Source organism: Monodelphis domestica, chromosome 4 (genome assembly GCF_027887165.1).
Source record: "Monodelphis domestica isolate mMonDom1 chromosome 4, mMonDom1.pri, whole genome shotgun sequence".
Lineage (NCBI taxonomy): Eukaryota > Metazoa > Chordata > Mammalia > Didelphimorphia > Didelphidae > Monodelphis > Monodelphis domestica.
In genome coordinates, this window is record NC_077230.1 from 135,770,569 (window position 1) to 135,796,191 (window position 25,623).

The window sequence follows — 25,623 nt, forward strand, 5'->3', positions numbered from 1 at the left end:
AAGCAGGTAAATGGGAAAAATAATTTGTGAGGTATTAAACAAGGAATAACTGTTTATATTCTTATATGAAAAGATAATATTTGTACTCTAAGGAACTATATCAATACTAGGGCAATTAGAAGGAATAAACATAGAAAGAGGATGTGGATGTGAATTAAGTACAATGGGATGGCATAGAAAAAATGAAATTAAGTCACAAAAAAGAGAACTGCACTAGGAGAAGAAGGAAGAGAGAAATAGAGTGTGAGAATTACCTCAAATAAAAGAGACACAAAAGAGCGATGAAAATGAAGAGAAGAGGAGTTGTGGGAAATGTTGAAACCTTACTCTCATCAGATTTGGTTCAAAGAGGGAATAACATGAACAATCAGATGGATTTAGAAATCTATCTTACACTATAGGGAACTAAAAAGGGATAGGGATAAGAGAAAGGGAAGATTGACTGAGAGATGAGAAAATAGATTTGGGTAGATAATGCTCAAAAGTAAACCACTTGGGAGAAGCTAGGTGGTTCAGTGGATTAAGAGTCATGCTTAGAGACAGAAAATCCTTGATTAAAAACTTACCTCAGACACATCCTTGCTCTGGGATCCTGGGTAAATCATTTCAACCCATATTGCCTAGCCTTTAACACTTTTCTGTCCTACAACCAGTATTGATTCTAAGATGGAAGGTAAGGATTTTTATATTAAAAAATTAAATCACTTATTAGGATGGAGACAGTGAAAGGAGGGAGACTACAAGATGGAGTTAAATACAGAGTTAATTATCATAACTGTAAATGTAAATGGGATGAACTCACCCATAAAATGGAAATAGGTAGCAAAATAGATCAAAAAGAAGAATCCTACAATATACTGTCTACAAGAAATACTTTTGAAACAGAGTGAGACACATATACAGAATAAAGGTAAAGGGCTGGAGCAGAATCTATTAGGTTTCAGCTGAAGTTTAAGAAAAAAAGCAAGAGTAGCAATTGTAATCTCAGACAAAGCCAAATAAAAATAGATATAATTAAAATATATAAGGAAATTATATCTTGCTAAGAGTTACCATAGACAATAAAGTAATATCAATACTAAACATATATACACTATATGGTATAGCATCCACATTTTTAAAGGAGAAGTTAAATGACTTACAGGAGGAAATACATGGTAAAACAATTGGGAGACCTCAAATTTCCTCTCTCAAAACTAGATAAATCTAACAAAAAAATCAAGAAATAAGTTAAATAGAGACTTTTGGTGAAGTTGTAATCTGATTCAACAATTCTTTTTTTTTCAGACTTTTATTTTTCTGGGCTATACATGTATTATCATGCAAAATGTATTTCCATATTATTCATTTTTGTAAGTGAGTAACTTATAAAACTAAAACCCCAAAACATATACCCAAATAAACAAGAGATAATTCATATGTTTTCATGTGCATTCCTACTCCAACAGTTCTTTCTCTGGAGGTGGATAGCATTCTTTTTCATAATTCCTTAGAACTGCCCTGGATCATTATATTGCTGTTAGGAGCAAAGTCTATCACATTTGATTATTACACAATATTGCAGTTACTGTGTATAATGTTCTCCTAGTTCTGATTTTTTTATTCTTTATCAGTTCAGATAGGTCTTTCCAGCTCTTTCTGAAAACATTCTATTCATCATTTCTTATGATCCAATCATTCTTAAGTACAATTTGAAACTATGCCCAAAGGGCTCTAAAACTATACATACCCTTTGATATAGACATTTCTATATATGTATCCCAAAGATGTTTTAAAAAGAGAGAAAAGGACCTATTTATACAAAAATAGTTATCGCAGCTCTCTATGTGGTAGCAAAGAATTGGAAAATGAGGAAAATGGAGAATAGGTGAATAAGTTGTGGGATATGATTATAATAGAATACTATTATGCCATAAGAAATGACAAGCAAGATTATTTCATAAAGAAAAAACTTGGAAATACTTAGATGAACTGATGCAAAATGAATAGAAAAGAGAACATTGTACATAATAAAAACAATACTTTTTGATGAACAACTGTGAATGACCTCCTTATTCTATGCAATATAATGATCCAGAGACTCATGATAAAAATGTTATCTGCCTTCAGAAAAAGAACTGATAGAGTATGAAGGCAGAACAAAATATAACACCTTCTTCTTCTTCTTCTTCTTCTTCTTCTTCTTCTTCTTCTTCTTCTTCTTTTTCCTTCTTCTTTTCTTCTTCTTCTTTTTCTTCTTCTTTGTCTTCTTTTCTCCTTCTTCCTTCTGAAACAAATTAAGGAAATTAATAGAATCTTATAAAACAGATTATATAATAGACCTCTGGAGAAAATCAAATGGGAATAAAAAGGAGTATACCTTTTAGCCAGTGGTAGATAGCACCTTCATAAAAACTGACCATGTATTAAGGTATAAAAACTACACAACTAAATAGAAAATAAGAAATATTAAATGTATGCTTTTCAGTCCATCATTTAATAAAATATATACAATAAAGGTCTATAAATTTATGGATTAAAATTAATTGGAATGTATATATTTTAATACTGAAGAATGAGTGGTGCAAAGAACAAATACCAGAATAAAAAATTTTATTAAATAGGATGGCACCAATAAGACAACATTTAAAAATTTATGAGATGCCTCTCTCCTTTTATCTCATCCTTAAAATCTTCACTCTATTGCAAAATAAATTATCATAAATTCCATTTTACTTTAGTAATTAACATTGGGGACTTATAAATTAAACCCCTGGGGACCAATTAAATATTCAGTCCAACCATAAATTTAACAATATTAACAGAAGAGAAATATTATACTTGAAAAATTCTGCCTTAGAAAATTAAAGTGAGATAACTATAGCTGAAGAAAGAACAATTGGAGTCTGACTGCAGATCAAAGCATGCCATCTTCCACTTCATTTCTTTAATGAGTTTGTTATTATATGTGCGATGTGTCTTTCATCATGGCATGAGCAATCTGGAAATATGCATTGCATGAAAGCACTGGCATAGCCTATATAAAAGTAATTATAATCTTGGGGTGAAGGTGGGAAGGAAGGAGAGAATCTGAATTGTAAAATATCAGAAAACAATTGTCAAGGATTATTTCTTCATGTAATTGGGAAAAAGGGGGGGGGGGATGTTACAAAATGAAAGAAAAATAAAATGAACAAGCCAGAAATGAATTTCCAAAGAAAGATCACCAAAACCAGATGGGTTTAAAAATTAATTCTAACATTTAAGAAAGAATTAATCCCAATATTGTACAAAATATTAAAAAAGTAGATAGAAATTAAAAGTCCTAGCACATTGCTTTTATGACATCAATATGATTTTGATACCTAAACCAGGAAGAGCAAAAACAGAAAAAGAAATCTATGGATCAATTTTCTTGATGAATATGGATGAAAATTTTTAATAAAACCTTATCAGGAAATTAGAGAAAGATATCACAGATTATACTCTACAAGCAGGTGGGGTTTATACCAGGAATGCAGGGATAGCACAATGTTAGGAAAACTATCAACATAATTGGCCATGTCAATTAAAAAATTATATATAACCCCTCCTCCTTTGAAAAGCACTAGTAAAGATATGAATCAATAAAGCCTTTCTTAAAATGATAAATAGTATCTATCTGAAACCAACTATTAACTACAATGGGGAGAAACTTTAATCCTCCCCAATAAGATCATGGATAAGGCAAAGATGTCCATTGTCACTATTATTTTTCCATATTATACCAAAAATGCTAGCTATAGCACTAAGAGAAAAAAAAAAGGAATTGAAGAAATTCAAATATGGAATGAAGTAACAAACCTATCACTCTTTGCAGATGACATTAAGGTATACTTGGAGAACCCCAAAGAACTTAAAAAAATAATTGAAACAAATACCAACTCCAACAAAGTTGCAGGTTATAAAATAAACTTGCAGAAATCATCAGTATTTCTATACTACCAACAAAACCTAGCAGTAAGAGGTAGAACAAGAAACTCCATTTAAAATAATTGCAGAAAAAAGAACATATGACATCTCTTATCACATGTATATATGGGTATGTGATTTGGAGTTTAGGCTTTAAAAGATTTCTCTATAGCAAAAATGAATCATATGGAAATGTGTATCAAGTGATAATATTTGTACGACCCAGTGGAATTGCTTGTCAGCTCTGGGAGGGAGGAAGGAAGATGAAGGAAAGAAAATAAATCATGGAAACATGGAAAAAAAACATTTTAAAATAAAAAAATAAAAATTTGTAAAATAACTGTAGACAACATAAATACTTGGAAGTCTACCTGCCCTACAAACTCAAGGGTTATATTAACACAATTACAAAATATTTTTCATACAAATAAAGATATATCTAAGCAATAGAAAAATACTTTTTCCTCATACCAATATAATAAAAATAACAATTCTATTTAAGATTATTTACTTGTTCAGTGCCATACCAATCAAACTGCAAAAGAATTATTCTATAGAACTGGAAAAAATAACAAAATTCATCTGAAAGAACAAATCAAGAATATCAAGGGAATCGATTTTTTAAAAATAAAGGAAGGTAGCCTACCAGTTCCATATTTTTAATTATATTACAAACCAATAATCCTCAAAACAATCTGCAACTGGCTATGAATCTGAGTGGATCAGAGAAATAGGTTAGGTCCTCAATGCACAAGATAAATTACTATAGTAATTTAATACTTAATAAACCCAAATATCTAAATTTTGGCAATAAGGATTCAAAATTTGACAAAAATTGCTGGGAAAACTGGAAAGCAACTTGGCAGAAACTAGGTATAGACCAATATTACACACTACATAGCAAGATAAGGTCTAAATAAATGACTGATTTTTTAAAATTTAATTTAATTTTTTGCACATTACATGTTGATGCGATTTTCAATAATTATTTTCTGACATTTTAATCCATGTTCTATCCCTCCCACCTTGCCTCTTTCCCCAAGATGGTAGGTAGTCATATAATAAATATTTACATATTCATCATAATACAAAAGAAGACTCATATCAGAGAAAATTTCATGGTACAAATGAAGTAAAAAAATGGTGTTTCCATCTGTATTCAATATTTCATCACTTCCTTCTGTGGTGGCCTTTTTTAATAGAAGGGGAAATTAAGGATCAGCAAAATCAAATCATACTCCAATGTTTATACAGCTAGTAGAACTGAAATATGAAGCCTGGGCATGAATGAATCATTGGTTTGTCTTACTAGCATAATTTTGGTGTTGAACTGACAAAATCAAAAATCCATTAATGCATTTGCACGGAATTATTTTGCTTCAACAGTTTGATTAGAAATGCCTGCCCTGTAGTACGTAATTATTTTAGAAGTCAGTGTCCAGACTGAGATCAAATGGAAGAGTAAGTATATTGGTTAGAATTTTCATCCAACTTAGGCTTTTGGTTTGTTTGTTGTTGTTTTTTTAATCCCAAGGATCAGGCTCACGGGTTCAATCTGGAAGCCCTTTACTTTGACTACCATATTGTGCCATCTTTATAAACGGCAAAATGAAGATCCTAAACACAACTGAGCACATTTGCCGCATGACAAAGCTGCTGCCTGCCAGGACAGGAGATCTTACAATCCCCTAGTTAACACAATCAGTGGAGGAAGTCTATGAACAGTTTGAATTGAGATGAAAAGCCATAATGACGACATTTATAACATCTGTCACATTAGATTTGCTTTCTCTATATATCTCTCTCTAGAATAATAGTGATTTATACAAATTGCTTCCTGTTGCAATTTATATCGGTGTAAAGACACCACCAAATATATGGAGGATTTTATTTGCATCAAATTGGATGTCTGCTTAATTGTATTTGCCACTAAATGAAAATACTACCCTCTGGCAGATCTGTTTAGATATAATGGTTAATTTATTTGGTGGTTTTATAACTCAAGCTTCTTCTCCTTGTTAGACACTAAGAATATAACTTTGTCCTAACTCTCCTTTGCCCTTCTGCCATAAATAAATATTCATAATATAGTAATTGTGTGGAAAGGGAGCATGGCCTAGTGGGTAGAGAGTTGAAGAAGAGGAAAGGAAGAACTGAGTTCATGTCCTGCCTCTGAGGCCACATACAGAGCCATTATTTATCCTTATGCCTGTGGCTGCCATAGATGCTTGTGAATAAGAGAAGAAGGTATTAATACAAAGCAGGTAAAGTTCTGGAATAGAGTCAGAGCAGAATTCAAATCTTTCCTTTGACATTTGATAACTAGGTACCCACACCCCACTGGAGACTTCTCACGAAGTCCACTTCAGCCTGGATCCCAGGCCTACGCTCTCTCCTTAAATCTGTCTTAAACCCAATTTCTAACTAACTAAACCTATTTCTGATAGTATATCCTTCTATAGTTTAAAATCATCTGCCCCCTTATAGTTGTTCAGCTCTGGGCCTTGCAGATTTCTCTGCTTGGTAGATTTCTCAGCCCGTTAGGCCTCAACCCTGTCTCCACTCCATAACCACACACAGGGTAACACAGATCTTCTTTCTTCTCAACTCTTGGTATTCCTTCCCAAGTTCTTCCCAAATCCCCAACTTTCTCTCCTCTCCAAACTGTCACACAAGGTTCAAGGAATCCCCAAAAGCCCAGCTTTCCAACCTCCTCTCTGAGCAGGAAACCAAAATGAAATTAGGCCCAACAGAATTCCCAAGTCCTCAGGTCTCTGACTCTCTACCAATCTACCTAGACCTCCAAGTCAGACAGGATTTTCTTCTTGTCACTAATTTACTAAACCCCAAAACTAAATCTCGAATCTTAATGTTAATCCTAATTCAGGAAATTCAATTTCACCCATCCCAAATGCTCTGATATGAAAAAAAAAAACCCTCCTCTGTTATTTCTTTCCAAGTAAGGGAAATGCAAACTTACTTGTACCCCAAGAAAAATGTCTTAGAAAGATAGTAGATTACAAAGAGATTTGAACACAGGTCTTTCAGCTAGGGCTTCATGATATTATTTCCTTTCTCTTCCCCATAGAAAGAAGTGTCTATTAGCTTTGCATCTGGTTGTGTAAGAACAAGCTGATTATAAAAATTATAGAATTTTTATGATTATAGAAATTTGCTCTCAGAATTAAGAAAGATTTTGCATTGTGTTACGTACATTCCAAAACCCCTATTTTCATATGTGTGTGGAAAGAGAGAAAAGAGCAGTTCACAGTGGATAAAAAAATATTCAAACAATTCTTTCTAATTCCTTATTTGCTAAGCTTTTTGCATTACTAGGAAAAAGGGGAGAAACTACCCATTTTGCCTCCTTCCCCTCCTTAATAAATAAGATAAGCAGAGCCCAATCTAAAAGAGAAGCCAAGAACAGTCAGTTCTGGGAGTTAAAGTTCAGTGTCTCACAGAAACAAGTTTCTGTTTTTTAATAAAATGTGGCTCTACTGCTCTAAATATTGGAGCTGGAATCAATATTTCCCAGGAGACTGCTAACAGTTAGGGAACAATTTTAAGATGAATTTTACTCCTAAATGAATATGTTCATGTTCAGTTTTGAATGTTGTTTTAAAATGCTATATCTTTAAAAGCTTATTAATAAGCATCTTCTATGTAATTCTCTATTAGGATTAGTTAATTGTGTTAAGCAAAAGTGGACAAGATGCTACTAGGGAAGAAAAGTTCAAAATCTCCATGGAGTGGCCCAACTAGGAAAACAATTTCTATGAGAGAGTGGCAGCCCACACACCCCACCTAGGGATGTAGACATTGATCTGGCCATTCTTCAGTATGCTACAGAAACACTTTTCCGATCTATAATTACAGTGTCACAGCATTATAGATTAAGAAAGTACATCAAAGACCATCTATTCCGATGCCTTATTTTACAGATGAGAGAACTAGATTCTAGGGAAATATACTTGCAAGTAGTAACATCAGAGATAGAATTTGAACTCAAGTACTCAGACTTCTGGGCCAATGACTTTTCCACTTTACCAATTGGTGCTGAGCTAACATCATAGAAAGAGACTTATTTATATCATAAATGATGGATTAATTTCTATACTATTATCATTCCAAATTGACTAGAAACTGCTGAAGAAAGGGTCCTTGCTTTATTTTGGCTTCTTCTTCAGTTATAAATTCGATACTCTATACAAAGCAGTCCCTCAATGTCTTGCCAAATGTAGTAACTAAAGGGCATGCTAGGCTGAAAGAAAAAAAGTTAATGAATCTAGTCATTTGTCTCAGGCTCACTTTGCTATAGCTATATCCCTTTCTTCTGCATTGTACCCTCTCCTTTTCTAGAATATTCTATACTTCAAACTTTCCATGCTAGGAATTTCCATCCCTCATAAAAATTTAGTAATTATCTCCTCCTGCCTGGAAATTTCATAGTTGATAAAACAAATCAGAAGAACCATTTCTAATGCCTCTGGTCATTTTCAACACATCTTAACTGTCATTTCTGTGGACTTTGGAAAGAGGTCCACCTGTCTAACTGGGTGAGAACTAAAGCCATTGAGGATTGTGGAGGAGAGAAATTATAAGGCATGCAAAAGGACAAGAAGCTGGAGATTGATCAGTCAAAGGAAAATTCCTTTTGGAATGTGACAGTTGAAGGCAAGAGCCAAGTGCTTGCGTTTTTGTGACTTTGTCTGTCTTTTCCTTTTACACAATTCAGTCCCTGTGCCCTGAAAAAAATTCTCCAAGAATGTTTTGACTTGATTTGTACTTTTTTCCTGTGTGGTTACTATACAGCTTTACTCTAAGTCTCTTATCTCTGTTACTATTTGAGACATGATGTCTTTAACTCCTGCATCTAGCTGTTTTACTTGTCTCTGCCTGTCTCTTGATTTATTGCATTTGCTATCACTTACAGATTCACTTTCTTGTATTGAATTTTCACTATTTCTTATCTTTTTTCTCTTCATTTTAACATGAGTCTCTTTTACACCATTTCTTCTATCTCCATGTAACAAACTACATACATTATAGACCTGGCTTCATAATTCTCTCCTAACCGTGTCAGAATATTTAGGTTTGACTCATGATTTAATAGCCTGTTGCATTTCCTGTAAATCAGTTGCCTGTTGTGTGGATTTTAGCTTACAATGAGAACAGCAAGTGGAATTTTGATTTCTGTATCTAGATTGTGTGGCTTTGTTATTTACTTCATATTTCTTTTTCAGAAAATAGTCTTTAGTCGGGTGTCCTTTGTTATGGCAGAAAAAGCACTGCCTAGTTTCTCTCTGTACTGTTTTTGGTTTGTAGGTAGGTTTTGTGTATATCCTAATAGTATTTAGCTTCTTGATTTCTTCAATCTCCTTGTCTCTTACTTTTTTCTCTGTTACCTCTAGTTTTTCTTTTAAATCTTGCATTTGTTTATGTTGTTCTGAATAATTTTCATGAAGGTAAGTCTAGTTCTCACATAATTCAATCAGACTCACAGTACCATACTTTGGGAAGTAATGTTTCAAAAAAATTTTCAAGTGAGGAGTGCACCCTTTCAAAAACTATCTTCTCACATGATTAGTAGATTCATCAGTATTTGCCTCTAAACCCATAATTGATTCAGCCATTTCAGAGAGATGATCTATAAATGAAGTTGGATGTTCCCTTTTATTTTGCATGAGTTTGTCAAATCTTGCCAGTGCATTAGGCTTTGAACAACAGAGCTTAATAGCTTGGAGCAAGTCTTCCCTATATTTTTTTAAGTATGTCATGCTTGTGGGATTTGCAAAATCAAAGTCTTCCCTTTGCTCCTCTGTGGGCCAACTAGTCACGATGCTCATGGAGACTAAATATTTCAGACAAGAGAAATTCTACATCTTGGAAATCTGGATCAAAGATCCTGAAAGCACATTTGAGTTCTTTCTGCATCTTATAGGGCTGATCAATAAATTTTGGAATCTGTTTCTTCAGGGAATCAAACTCCTGGGTTGTAAACTGTCTGTGCACTTTGGATTGTAACATACCAGTTGTATTTGATAACTTAGTGACATCCTTTAGTGGAAAAATTTTTTTTCAGGTTCACTATCAGGCTTAGTGTCCTTGTCACTGTCATTTCTCTGTGCATTAACCTTTTGTTTTCCTTGCCTTTCTCTCTTTCTCTTTAGGTGCACTATCTGTCTGGCCATTGTTCTTGTCCTTAATCTGGTCTAGCCCTTTTTCCTTGATAAATTCTTCAAACATGTTCTTAATAACATTTTCCAAATTAGTATCCACCACCATTATCTGTGCTGCCTTTTGGGGGATTACAAATCTATAGATGTTCTTCATATAGGTCAGTGTCTGTATGGCAGCTATGGAGATAATATAAATGAGTCATAATGTGCCAAAAGACAGTTTCTTTTTGGAATGGCCATTGTAGTATGAGCATCGTGGTGTTGCCCAGATATCCCACCAAATCAATAATCATGGTGGTCATCTTACTATGTAGGATGTTATAAATCCAGTAAGCCATAATGACTGCCAGCTCAACTAGCCCACAGAGTACTTGCTTGAACATCTTGTTGGTTGTTTTGGGGATTGTAAGTTCAGTCAGCCCCAGGTGCCAAATTGTAATAGATGATATTGGAGGGTATGTTTGATGGATACCAGATAACTAATACATCAGGCAGCTATCTTTTTTGCCTACCCTTTACCCTTTATACCTCCCTTCCTCCCTCTTCCAATATCCCTTGCTCCCTTCTTCTTCCCTTCAGTTTTCCCTCTTCTTCAGTCTCCTTCTATGTCACTCAGGGTGAATTATGATGTTTCAGAGGAAATACTTCTTTCTCTTACACTATCTCAAATAAGAGTTTATTGAGGAAAACAGGAAAGATAATGAAGGTAAGAGGTTTGGGATTTCCCTATTATCTACAGTGATTCTTAGGTTGGAGGATATTGAGAGAAATGGCAATTCAGTCACTAGCATGAAACAGAGCCAGTCAGAGAGAGATATATGGACTATTGTCCTTCTTCTTCTTTTGTCTTCAAATCAGCCAGGCCACCTCCAACTTGATTATCCCAAGTTCCAGAGATAAACCCAGATTCTTCCTTCAAAGTCACCACCATCAGCCCAAAGCCCTCAGCCAAGTCCCAGAAAATCAGTTACCTTTGGCTTGGCTCCAAACTGCTTTTCCCAGTAACATTCCAAATGGAATTTTCCTTTGAATGACAGCTGATCAATCTCCTTTTGCATGCCTTATAATTTCTCTCCTCCACAGCATTGCCTGATTCTCCTACCCAATCCCCAATATGACAGGACTCTGTCAACTTCCCGGGTTGTATCCTTTCTCTAACCTCCCCTTGTCCCTTCCTGGTAGCTATTGCCCGAGTTTTGAGAAAGGGAGTCTAGCTTAACATCTTTCTATATGTTGCCATTGACTTATGTGCTTGCTACCAGATTTGTGTATCTCTCCATAAGTCTTTTTCATAAATTGTTAAATAAAAGTGTTTTTTAGCTTAGAACAGATAGTCTAATTATTATGCAAAACTCCCTTTAAGCCCCAATTGAAATATAACAGATGGTGGTAAGTATAAGGAGAAGATACAAGCATGGAACATATATATATGTGAATAGAATTAATACAGATCATTGTTGCTTAACATCCTTTCTTCATGGGGTCCTTTCTGGCCACATGATTTGATCACATAATTATTCCTTCAGTATGAGACCATTTTTATTTTACATTTATGCTGTCCTAATATTCTCTTTTGAATATTACTAGTTTTGTACTTAAAAACAATACCAAAGGCTTGAAATGCTTCCTAAATTTGATCCTTTAAAATTTTTTTTCAATGATTTCATTTACATTTTTACAAATGTCAGCAACACAAGGAATGCTTATTCCCATGTGTTCTGTTCTAGCTCATAGAATACTGGTAGTTATTCATAAATGATAGTTTTAGAGGTGAAATAAATTGCAGAAGCCATCAATCCAAAACTCTTATTTTACAAAGGGAAGAAACTTTCCCCTTAGAGTTCAGTGAAGATACAAGGTCACTGAAATATCACAAGTGGGATTTTGTCCCATTTCTTTCTGAATCTTAGTGCATAGCTTTTTCCAGTACACCAACTCGAAGTACTTGGGAACTGTTGACTGATGGATAAAAGAATTTTGTAATAGATTCATTTTAATAATTGATTATTTAGTGACTCTTTTAAAAAAGAATTTAAAAAGGTAATAATCAGCTTCCAACATTCTCATGCTGGTATGGTATACAAATCAATTTTGTATATGAGAATATAATTAATAATGGAATATTTCATGCCCTTAAATTATCAGCAGAGAAGTTATTAAAACATCAATGATTATTAACCATTATTGAACCTAAATATGTTTTTAAACACACAAGAATTCCATAAGAGGAAAAGAACCCCTTAAGCAGACTGTGTGCACATAAAATATAATAGCTATAGACTCTAAAAAAAGCTTTTTCAAGGCTGCCTTATGAACTGTTAGGCAGTGGTATGGGGTTAAAGGACTTCAATATCCCATTATCTCTTGAGTCATAAGAGAAGCAGTATTCATTTCACTGGCCCCTTTGCTTTGAAACCCTGATCAAAAAAATAGTCTTTTCACAGGACCCATTAGAGAGATTCTCTCTTTTGCCCTCCTCCCATTCCTTTTCCTATCACTTCTGTCCATTTTTTATTCTTCTCTCATTTTCTTTTTTCTTCCTAATCCTCTTCCTTTTTAAATTTTTTAAAAAATTGATGACCTTTATTTTTACATCATTTTCAATTCTGAATATGCTCTCCCTTTTCTCCTAGAGTGAGCTATCCCATAAAGAAAAGATTTAAGACAACAAAAACCTAAAGGTTTCACAAAACCACTTAGACATAAAGAACATTGGATAGTAAATGGAAACCCACCTCACCAACGAAAGGATTGAAGTGCATTTTCTCATCTCCTTTCTGGGACCAGGTATTGTCCTTATAATCATATCATTAAAGTTTATTTAATTTTATGATGTGTAATTTTTTTCATTTACATCGATGTGGTTGTATTGTTTTCCTGATTTAGCTAACTTCGCTCTTAATCTATTGATATGTCTTCCCATGTTTCTCTGAATTGCTCATAATTATCACTTTAAAGAGAACTCAATTGCTGCCTTAGATTTTTAAGCTAAATGTCAATTCCAAGGCAAAAAAAAAAATCAGTAACAATTAAGCAGTTGGGGTCAAGTGACTTGCCCAGCTTCACATAGCCAGGAAGTACCTGTGTTCTGATTTGAACCCAGGACCTCCTGCCTACAGGCTTGGCTCTCTGTCCACTGAACCACCTCTGGCCCCAATTATCACTTCTTATGGACTAGAAACATGACTCCAGTACTGGAAAGACCTTAGGGGTCATCACTTAACATGAGAAAACAGACATAAAAGGAAAAATAGTCAATTGTCTATGATCACACAGTTTACATAATGAGATTTAAAACCAGATCTTTCTACTTCTTTCATGTTTCACAATTTCTAAATCATCCAACCATTATTGGCTTTGTTTCTCACTTTATATGACTTTCTCCCTTTCTTTGGCATCCTGAAAGTATATTCCTAGCAGCAGATCTCTGTCAAATGTTTTATTCACCTTTTTGCATTACTATATAATTGTTTTTTTTAATAATGATTAGACCAATCCCCAGGTCCATGAAAGGTATTTTAATGTGTGTATCTTTCAGTGGCTCCTCCACCTTCTGATATCTTTGATAATTTGTTGTGTGCACTTTCTTTTATCATTTTCTCTCGTCTTCTGCTTCCTTATTTTCTGTTTTTTTCTCCAAATCTTTTCCTCCTAAAATCCCCTTTTTGATGTTTGTATTTAGATCTGTGATGTCATATTTATAGAGGAACAACTCATCTATAACCTCTAATCTTATAAGTTATGGTTGCTGGGGTCATTGAATAACCAAATGATAAGCCCATAGGAAACAGAAAAAAAGCTCATTTAATTTTATCTCATTTCTCTTCTTCCTTTACTTTTAACCTTCACTTTTTCCTCTTTAAGATGATTCAGTCAAAGCTCTTTATTCATGCATACACAATTGATCACCTTCACTTCCATCAAACTTGGACATATGTGAAGACAGGGTCACCATTGTCTATTAAGTGCAGGGAACCAATACCATTTTTCATGGAAGGACCATGTAAAAAAAAAGTATTCTTGCTACATTTTTGTCTTAAAACACTCTAGGGAAATATATAACAAGGTACAATAAAAGGATAAAGCTAAATTTGGGAGAAGTAGCCATGAATGGAGAAAAATTTCTATATAATTAATATCAATACAAACATATTTATAGATGTGTGTGAAGAGGATATTGAGACTTGTAATCTGAGTAGGGAACTACTGATTTGCAAACCCTCTCCTGTGGGAGGTTAATTATTCCACTATCAGTAACTTATAGTCTAAGAGAGTTGGCTGGAAGTATTGAGAGATTAAATGACTTGTTCCTATTTAGTCAGCCAATATATGGAAGTCTTAAGACTGGAACTCAGGTGTTAGTGGCTCCATTATTGACTGACTATCCACTCTCCCATATTTCTCTCAGACAATATATCATTGTTTTTATTATAATCTACATCTTTCCCATTTTCTTTATTTGAAACAAGAAGTTCTTGTTTCTAACATGATATCGAGCATTCTTAAAGGCTGTTGAATGAGAGCTTGTTTTTAGTTACTCTTCAGACAATGGGAAGTCTGGTCTACTTCATCTCCCATACCTCACACTCAAATTTGGTTCTGCTCCAGTTTAGAAACAAACAAAAATCATAAAAGAAATTACCATTGCAGCCCATTGATTTGTATAATAAAATGACCTTGCCATCTTCTAGTCTTCCTCAATAAATATTGTGTAGGAAATAGTGTAAGGAATTCTTTTATGACTTGTTTTGTAACTTCCAAATCCTTTACTGGGTTTTTAAAGATAATTCATGGTTTATTACCTTTGGGTCACTTCCTGACAGCAAATGTGTTTCTCTTGACATAAAATGCCACATACTCACTTGATGAATATAAAGTAGGTGCTTGAACAAAAAGAAAGGAAACTCTTAGTTCTGACAGCTCCACTTACTAAAGGGAAAATGGGCAGGGGAGTAAACCAAACTGACAAGGTGATGGTAAACTGTAGGTGGAGGTCCATGTTACTTCATTAACTCAGCAAAAGACTGACCCCTCCACCAGACCTGTGAGAGTTTAGCTGTAGGTGACAAGGCCCATTTCTTTCCAGAGTGGTTTTCCCAGTGAATTCTTTGAAATCTTAGTAATATAAAGTTATCCTGTTGTGACACATGGGACTAGCTAATGGCATGTTATGAAAATGCCAAGAATGGATTTTTAGAAGGTTTTGTTCAGCTGGTTATATATGGAAAGAATGAGAGAGAAAAAAAGAAAAAGAAAACCCTAACGATATATCTCAGTTTCTATATGTGTGGGAGCTTGTCAGTCTTCCCCAACAGACTTGCAGGCAAGGCTGTCATTATGCAAACATTAATTATTCATCTTCCTTAGTATCTACTGTTCTCAAAGCCCTCATTTTAAATGGCAAGTTTGAAAGTAACATAATTTGGAACATCCTCATTGTCAAATGGATACATGAACATCTAATTGTGTTTCTTAGAGCCTGGGAATGGATTGAGAGTTTAGGATGGAAAATAATCTTCAACCACAGGAAAATTGTGCTTGCTGCTACCAATGAGGCACACAAAATGCTTCCCCAGGAAATAAGGTCTTTTTCATACTTTACTTCTTCTCCCTCTAGAACTCCTCAGAACTCTCCAAATCAGCAGACTGCACTACACAAAGTAAAGACACTGGATGTCCTCTAGACATTGTGTAAGTCACACAGAAGCTTATTGCTTCCTAAGCCTTAATCCTTTTCCAGGTCTGCAGAGCAATTAGTGATTGTTATTCTACAGTACTTGCAATAGTATGTCCCTTTAGCCCTGCTGCTGCATTTGCATTTTCTTATCACCCATCACTCTTCACACTCCTACCTACTGCTCTAATCTCTTCCCAGCAGTTCAGCTGTCTCCCTGCTTGAAAGAAATTCTGCTTGGCATTCATTCTCCATCTGCCCCCATTGAGCTTTCCTTCCTGTAACAAAATTCTAGCTGCTTCTCTCTCTTCCTCAAGTCTTACTTCTTCAAGATCCCCTTCCAAAGTTTGATGATGATGAACAAGCTGGATCCTTCATGTAAACTGTTGTTGTTACACTGTTTCTTTCAGGTCTGACTCTCTGTGACCTAATTTGGTGGGTTTATTGGTAAAGATGCTGGAGTGGTTTGCCATTTCTTAATCCAGTTTATTTTACAGATAAAGAACCGAGGCAAATAGGATTAAGTTACTTGCCCAAGGTCATACAGCTATTAAGTAAGGATACCTTTTTTTCTGGTTGGGTCTCCTTGAAGTATTTGGTTATCATTTGGTTCATTTATTCATTCATATGGGAAGGAAACATAATTTCATTAGGTTATAAAGCCTCATAATGGAGACATTTCTCTCCACTATTCCATAATTCTAGCGTTAGTAATTTTTTAAGAGATTAAGGCTTTTCTGTGGTCACACAGCTAGTAAGTGTCAGAGGCAAGGCTTAAATGAGGTGTTTTGACTCTAAAGCCAGAGCTCTACTCACTTTGCCATATTATTGAGCAAATTGGGACCTTAATATAAAGAGGAACTTCTTTTTCTTAGGGTAGAATATGGTCTCTCCTACAGAGTCAGGCTTTATTGAAATGAAAACTTAATAATAATTGAAATTAATATTGTTTATTAAATTTAAGGGAAGCAAAATATAGTGGCTAGAATTGACTTGGCAGTCAGGGAGACCCACCTTCAAATCCTGACTGTAGCACATACTACATGTTCCTGGATATGTCAAATAATATCTTAATACATTAGGTAATTCTCTAAGCCTAGAATTTCCAAAAAGTAGAAAGAAATTTGTCCATTAGGTTAATCAAACCACTGCAATCACTTTTCTTCAATGAATTAATAAAACCTAGCGTTTATCTAGAATTTATTTTGTGTCAGACATTGTGCTAAGCACTTTATAATTATTATCTCATTTAAATGTCATGCTCAGGGCCACCTTGGATCTTCCTGAGTCCAAGTCCAGTGTTCTATCCATTATATCACTTGGCTTCCTGAATGAATGAATCTAATAATAGTTGTTTAGTTGTTTCAGACTTTTCCAATTCTTTGTGGCATCAGTTTGGGTTTCTTGGCAAAGATGTTGGACTAGTTTGCCATTTCCTTCTCCAGCTTAATTTACAAATAAAGAAACTAAGGCAAAAAAAGTTAAGTGCCTTATCCAAGGTCACATAAATAGTAATTATCTGAGACCAGATATGAGCTCTGGAAGATGAGTCTACCAGATTCCAAACCCAGTACTCTATTTACTGTGCCTCCAACCTACCTGGTGCAAACAATAGGTGCTACTGTGCCTTTGCAGAGTTACTTCATCTGGGAGTTCCCTTTATAAAATTTTTTTTTAACTCCACTTCTCATCCCTACTAAACTTTTTAGACCATTTTCCCTAAAACAATTTTGGGAAGTAGATACTGTAAGTATTATTATCTCCATTGTACACTTAAAGAAAGTATAATGAATGACTTGTCCTTCTTGGCTCCCTTAGGAGGTGTAAAGAATTTCTTCAATCAAACTCAAGCTAGTCACTGACCAGCTAAAGGATCAGCCACACCTACTTATATAACTAGTAAAAATGGAGCTTGAGAACTCTGGAATCAATCAAAAGAGGATTTATTTTGTCCTTCAAGAAAGCATATTTTCTAGGGGTTAACTGAGTCAGTTACGGAAGAAGAACCTAACTCTAGCAAGGAAAAGACTCTGTCTCTTACTACAGTCAATCTGAAATCCTTTTGGAAAAGGAATTCTCTCTTCCACCCCATCAGTAATGGTGTATTGCAATTAAGCAATTAACTTAAAAGGAATTGATGTAGCCATGAGAGAACAAGCCCAGAGAGTTTACCTTCAGGGAGCCAAGGAGAGGAGGAGGCTCAGATAGCCTAGCTTAGTGTTTTACCCTGAACATCATTGGGTAACCATGTGTAGAGAAAAGTTATTAGCACCCTGTAGTGTTGCAGGTATATGATTCATTAGTCATATATGTATTCCTTATATTTGTATCTTTTTTCTAGTATACTACCTGTAAGTATTCATTCTTCCCACTGGCACTGTATGTCATATAATGCCAGTGTTGGGATTATTTGGGGGATGCTTTGTTACTTCTGTTCATACTATTATGTTATTTAGTAAATACCTTTACCTTGAACTAAATGTGTCAACTGATTATGAAAGGTGAATGCATCATTGAAGATGAATGAATAAAATATAGATTTAGACATTTAATTTTTACCCAGAGAGTACCCAATACCTGAGATATTTATCTCCCTAAGAACCTGATCTATGAATGAGACTTGGGGTGAGTAGCATCTAGTTAACAAGGATATTTAGTTATTGGGTAGTGATATAGGAAAGAGATGGAAAAAATGAAAAATTCAAGAGGAATATGCAAAATGAAAAAATTTTTCTTACTATTATTACTAATTCCTATTGTGGGAAATTGAATATCCACTTAAAAAAATCTGTATATAACAGTTTTTAGTTCCATAAATGAACCTATTTTTTTTCTTCTTTGTAATGATGTTTGTTGTTTTATTGTCTTCATCAATATATTTAAGTTCATAATTTTTTTAAAGTTTGAGAATTAATTTTTTTAAAATGGGAATTTACAGTTATAGACCAGCTGAGTTCTTTGCCACAGGGATTTAGCCTATTCCCCACAAAACCTCATGGTTTCCCCCAGGATATTTTACACTTGTTTTTGGGTATGGCTTGTGTATTTCCCCTGAGCACAGAAACTGCTAGTTACCCTTCTGGTGGGATTTGAGACAAAGCAGTGAAGGTAAGGTTCAGAATCAGTCTCTCCCAAGAAGACCTCAGGAAGGCACATGGCCAATGCAGTCAATGTGAAGATCTATCCCAAAACTACAAGACTGAATTCATGTCATAAGGAACTTTCAGTGAGGAAATCTTCCAATGCAGATTGACATCTCAGAAATTTATTGTCTCTGTTAAGTTGGGAGGTAAGTATGAGATAAAATGATTTACCCCAAGGTCACACATATAGTGTGTGTCAGAGGCAGCACTTTCTGACTGCAAGAGCAGCTCTATTTCCTCTCTGGCCTGCACTCACATCTTATAATGAAAAACTTCTTAGTAAGTCGTTATATAAAAATATAGTGGAATGCCTCAGGAGACAATGGATTCATCCTCAACAGAAGTTTTCAATTAAAGGCTGAATGATTACTTGTTAGGTATGTTTTAGAGATGACATTTTTTACAGGTACAGTTTGGACTGATGGGTGCTGAAGTCCCATCCAACTGTGAAATTCGATGATAATACAATTTTATTTCATGTTAGTCATGCCTCATTAATGTATTTGCTGATTACATATTTTCTCTTACCTGGGTCTTATAAATGGATTAATACAGAATCAAATGAACATACCCCTAGATACCTTTTCATATTGAATAAGGGTATGAATTTGACCTTAATACACATGCAATACATAATAAATAATGCAATTATGGCTGCCCAAAAGTGAAATGGGACATAGTGAGTTCCTTTTGATGAGAGGATTTCATAAAAAAACTATAAAAGATATAATACAGAGGAAAAAAATTTAAAAGGGGTGACTGGGTGCCTCAGCAGATTAAGATCCAGGCCTAGAAATGGGAAGTCCTGGGTTCAAATCTGGCCTCAGACTCTTCCTAGCTGTGTGACCCTGGGCAAGTCAAGTGACCCCCATTGCCTAGACCTTACCACTCTTCTCCCTTGGAACCAATGCACCATATTGATTCTAAGATGGAAGGTAAGGGTTTAAAAAAGGGGTGGAGGCAGCTGGGTATCTCAGTGGATTAAAAGCCACTCAAATGAAAGAGAGAAGGAAAGAGCAAGAAGTTGCTCTCTTGGCTATGAAAGAAATTGTGTATGTTAGTGTAAGAAGAAATAACTTTACATAGTCTTGTTAGGTTGAAATTTTGAAGGGCCAAATACACTAGCATATTTTTCCCCTGTAGGGAGTGAAGTCATTGATGTTATAGTAGCTGAACAATAGAAGGTAGGAGCAGCAAAGGACAAAATGAGAGATGAGGTAGGAGTGAAAGTAGCAACAGCTGCTAAACAAGGACCCTGAGTCTAAGAATAGGCTCCCTTTTAGTGTTTATTAATGGCCTTACAAGATTCAGCCCCAGCCAGGATGTTTAGTCTTATTTTTATCAAGAATTTTATTTTAAAAAATATAGGAAGTTGTAGTATGACAATATAAGACCTTGACAGACAGAAATCAGCTGAATCAATTATATACCCAGAGGAAGATAGGGAAGAATCCCCAATATGGCCACAGAATTCCAAGCCAAGTAACAAGAAGATAAGTTAAGGCAAAGCATGAATATTTTTTGCCAAATTGTTACCAAAACTATAGTGTTGTTTACTCACTGGATTTGTAAAGACCATTTGTAGAATTGTGCAAATGTATTGCAGGACTATACTTAAAGTAAGCAAAAAAGGTGGGTCAAAAAGTCAAGGAAGCTTGACTGGTGTTTGAGTGATGTTTGGGGAGAAATAAGGGATGAATATCTATGAACACCATCTGAGTGGGAGAGAGGAGAGGTGTCCCCAAGTCCTATATTTTTAGACAAAGTTAGGCATTGAGCTAAATTTTGCATAGTGAGTTTGCTACCCTTAGCTGCTTAGCAGAGCAATATGGTTAAAATAATGTACTTGGATAAATACAAGTTTCCTCCCAGTTACTCTTGACCTTTAAAATGACGAGGGGAATCTAGGAAGCAGTTATTGAAAACTTCTGAATAGGAAAGTGTCATGATGAAAGTTGGGTTTTAAAATTATTAACCTGGTGGCCAGAAGACAGTGGACTGAAGCAGAGAGCTCAGAAGCAGAATGACCAATTAGAAAGCTGACATCTTTTAACACAGATCCTACTAACTTACATAGGTCCAAACATGACAGAGGGTCTATAGGAGATTGGTGCTTGTAGAAATATCTTCCTAGGGATAAAGCCCAGATAGAATGTACACAAGAATATAAAATGTTCATGAGCGAATAGTTTAATAAGGGAGATGAAATAGGAGAATCTATGCTTTCTGACTTCTGGGAAAGATAGGGCCAATGTGTGCTGGTGTTTAAGGGAATGAATAAAGACTGAAGACAACCCTTCTGGGGAAACAAGGGAAGAGTGGTCTAAGTGTTGATCCAGTAGAGTGAACAGAATGTTGTGCTAGGTCAAGCCAGAGTTTACCAGTAACTAAGTAGGAAGAAAGAATCTTTAGGAGAAAATCAAAACATGATCTCCAAGGCAAATATTTTATAAATGAATATCATGGATATTAGCACTCAGTCACATGTAACTTCACCTAAGAAAGGGTGCTGGCCATACAAAAACCTCATTTCACTTTTTTTCTGATATCTGAAGACTGAATTTTTAAAGAATCAAAGATGAATCCTATATTTCTTCTAATGGAAGAGTAGTACTGTTTCAGAAGTAGAGATGCTAGAAAGAGGAGATTATTTTGAAGATAATGAATTCGAATTGGATAATATTGAAGTGAATGTAGATGTTCCAAATGCCCCATAGGACTGAAATTAGGAACTAGATAGTTACTTGGTACTGCAGATATAGATGAGGTGTTTCAGTGGCTAGTGTCACACCTAGAATCAAGAAGACCTGATTTTGAATCCTAACTCAGACACATTAGCTGTGAAAGCCAGGTGAAATAATCTATCCTCTCACAGTCTCACTCTCTTCATCTATAAAGTGAGGAATATAATAGCACCTACTTTACAGTGTTATGATGAAAATTCTCTAGAGATTGTATGTTAATTTATAATTATTTATTAGTAAAGGTGAGAGAGAGAGAGAGAGAGAGAGAGAGAGAAGAGAGAGAGAGAGAGAGAGAGAGAGAGAGAGAGAGAGAGAATGATCACCTGGTCAAGCCTAATTAATCTCAGTTTGCCATGCTTATCTCCATTCACAGGCCAAAAGCAGCCATGACAACAAGGGACTCCTGCCCCAAAGGGCCAAGAGCAGAAAAGCCCAAAAAGAGACCTCACTTTTTCAGTTCCCTCTTTTATGAAGCCTCTGGTGTCCTCCTTCTGCATCTCTCTGGTGGTACAGATTTGACCTCAGTCTGAGTCAGAGCTCACTCTTTGGGATAAGAGGAGTTATGTGAGACTAAGGGCCAGTCTCTTCAGGGAGCTAGGGAGCCATGGCATCTGGCTTCCTCACAGGGGACTTATGTGCACCCACTCAAATAATGGAACTGATAACGACCAAAATGGATTTTCAAATGGAATAAGAGGTAAAAACTTATGTTAAATACACACAACAGGGTTAACCTACATAAGCTTCATTGTCCTTTCCTGTAGACAGTCAGACAAAGATAGATAGATAGATAGATAGATAGATAGATAGATAGATAGATAGATAGATAGATAGATGAGAGAGAGAGATAGACAGACAGACAGACAGACAGATAGATGATAGAGAGATAGATAGATGATAGATAGATAGATAGATAGATAGATAGATAGATAGATAGATAGATAGATGCTAGAGATAGATAGATAGATAGATAGATAGATGATAGAGATAGATAGATAGATAGATAGATGAGAGAGAGATAGACAGACAGACAGATAGACAGACAGATAGATTATAGAGAGATAGATAGATAGATAGATAGACAGATGATAGAGATAGATAGATAGATAGATAGATAGATAGATAGATAGATAGATGGATGGATAGATAGATGATAGATAGATAGATAGATAGACAGACAGATAGATGATAGAGATAGATAGATAGATAGATAGATAGATAGATAGATAGATAGACAGATAGATGATAGAGATAGATAGATAGATAGATAGACAGATAGATGATAGAGATAGATAGATAGATAGATAGACAGATAGATGATAGAGATAGATAGATAGATAGATAGATAGATAGATAGATAGATAGATAGATAGATAGATGCATATGGGATTGGTCCCAATGGCTCGACTTCTCAAATAGCAAACACTTTTAAAACACAGTTGTTGTCTTGGCATTTAAAATCTTTAATCTCCATATCTATGGTTCACTGGTCAAAAGAAAAAAAGTCACAGATTGTATCTTTAGCTCTTTCCCATTCCATTCAAGGTTTTAGAGTTAGACATTAAATACCAGACATGAAAACACAAGGTCATGTTGGCAGCTTGTCTTTACTCATGTTTTCTCCTTCATCTCTTTTTAGTAGCAGTGTTATAAGGACTACATAGGGGGGAAATGTTTGAAGTCGCACAATAAAGTATGAATCTCTGTGCTTAACTAAGGTCAAAAGCAAGTGGATAGTTGAATTCATTCGGGATTTTTAAAATCCTGAAAAATTATACCTAGATAAAGCATATAATAAAATATGTTGAGGGCAGCTAGGTGCTACAGTGGATAAAGTATTGGGTCTGGAGTCAGGAAGACTTATCTTCCTCAGTTCAAATCTGGCCTCAGACACTTACTAGCTATGTGACCCTGGGAAAGTCACTTAACTCTGTTTGCCTCAGTTTCCTCATCTAAAAAGTAGCTAGAGAAGGACATAGAAAATAATGCAGTATTTTTGCCATGAAAACCACAAATGGGATCATGGAGTGTTGGGCATGACTAAAAAACATCTAAGCAGCAACAAAAGGAAATACAGGTCTGTTTGCAGAACTTGAATAAGGGTAGATAAAAAGAAAGAAAGCAAAGATTTTCAGGCTAGAATTATCATCTTTCTGAATCTCTAGCAGACAACTGAATTTGTTGATCTTTTGTGCAGAATGTGAGGCTGTTTGGACCAGCTGTAAGTCCTCCCTGCTGGGATCTAGTGTTTGACTTTGATCTGCTTAAGCCTCATTTCTGCCCACCAGGTCAACTTGACAATTGAAGTCTCTGGAATTTAAAATTGATGGAAGTATTTGAAATGCAATTCATTTATGGTCAGAGGAGAATAAAATCAAATGTCTTGATGGTGTTGCTAGGCAGAATTCTCTGTTTTCAACATCAAGGGGCTTAATACCTGAGGGTGACTGGCAAGTTGAGGCTGCTTCCTGTTGAGGTGCTTTTGATGAAAGATGATCTAAAGGATGGAGACCATTACTGAAAGAGAAGAGATTTGAGTCATGTGATGAGCTCATCTCTGGGCCAATATTGGATAAAAAAAATAATGAGCTCCAGCAACACAATTTTATCATCTACTTAATTTGAAAGGAAGCAAAGAGAGAGAAGTAGATTATTTCTTTTTTCCTCAAAAGAATGAGGGAAAAAAGGGAACACTGGCAAAAGAGGAATCCTTTTAAGGAAACTTATGAATTAACATTTGAAAAGCATCCAACTGAAAGGCTAAAGGGGTCATATGGTGGAATAAAATGAAGGATTTTGTGCATGCAGTCATCCATATGTTCAGAGGGTCCCAGAGGTCTTGAAATGTTTCTGTCCATGGTATTTTTTGCAAGAAATGTTAAAATTACACTTCTGGATGATATTCTGCTAAATCATTCTTTGAATAGAAACTAGTCAGTCAATAAATCTTTTTTTAAGTGCCTGTTATATACTAGGGCTTGAGAAATAGAAATAAAAGACAGTCTGCCCTCAAAGTTTTCACAGTCAAATAGAGAAGACAACAAGCAAACAAATATAGACAACCAAGCTAAATGGAGTATAAATAGGAAATAATTTTAAAAAGGTAATATATCAGAGCTAAGAGGACTTGGAGAAGACTTCTTATACAATATAGGATTTTAGATGAGAGTTAAAATGAAAACCAGGAGGCCAAGGTAAGATAAGGAGTGAGAGCATCTCAGGCATAATGTTAGGAGTAAAATTTATGGTTGAGACTGAATATATATATATATATATATATATATATATTAGTGGTTGCCAGGGATTTAAATTCTAAATCCCAATGAAATACTTGTCAGAATGAAATTTTATTGTGATTTATTTACAATAGAAGTAAGAGATTAAGAATGAGGGAGAGAGAGGGAAAAGGGAAGAAGATCTGCTCAGGCCTGATCTGAGCCAGGGGGAGTCCAGAGGCCTTAGTCAAAAGGGGCCTTCCCAGAAGATTAAGTCTAGCTGGGCCTCCTTGTAGGCTGGTACTTCAAGAAAGGTCAAGGAAAAGGGAATACAGCCTTACCATTCGCCACGTGATCATCTCAGGGAAGCAGTCTGAGGTCTCACAGTTGAGCTCCTCCAAGTCAAGTTCCACTGCCAAAGTCCCTCTCACAGGAAGTGACATGAAATATAATGGCAGTTCTTTACATCACTTCCTGTGTATTTTGTATTTAAGGCTCATGATAATAGGGGGCCACTGGAGTATAATGAGTAGGGGAATGTCATGGTTATAATTGTGTTTTAAGAAATCACTTATGTGACCAAATGGAGAATAAGTTGGAGTAGAGAGAGATCTGAGTCAGGGACACCCACCAACACAATACTGCAATAGTCTGAAACTGTAGAAAGAAAGAGGCATATTCCAGAGATATGACAATGATAAAATTGACAATTCTTGGCAAGAGATTGAATACAAGGAT

The 25,623-nt window shown here is 35.2% G+C and overlaps 1 long non-coding RNA gene across 1 annotated transcript; it reads right to left on the reverse strand.

Annotated features, from left to right (window-relative positions):
• Positions 1-2,189: 2,189 nt before the first annotated feature.
• On the reverse strand, positions 2,190-25,308 carry LOC103102681 (uncharacterized). Its single transcript, XR_008911175.1, has 3 exons — positions 25,227-25,308; positions 24,108-24,187; positions 2,190-2,266 (listed from the first exon to the last, which is right to left on the reverse strand). It is a non-coding gene; the product is annotated as an uncharacterized LOC103102681 (long non-coding RNA).
• Positions 25,309-25,623: the final 315 nt, after the last annotated feature.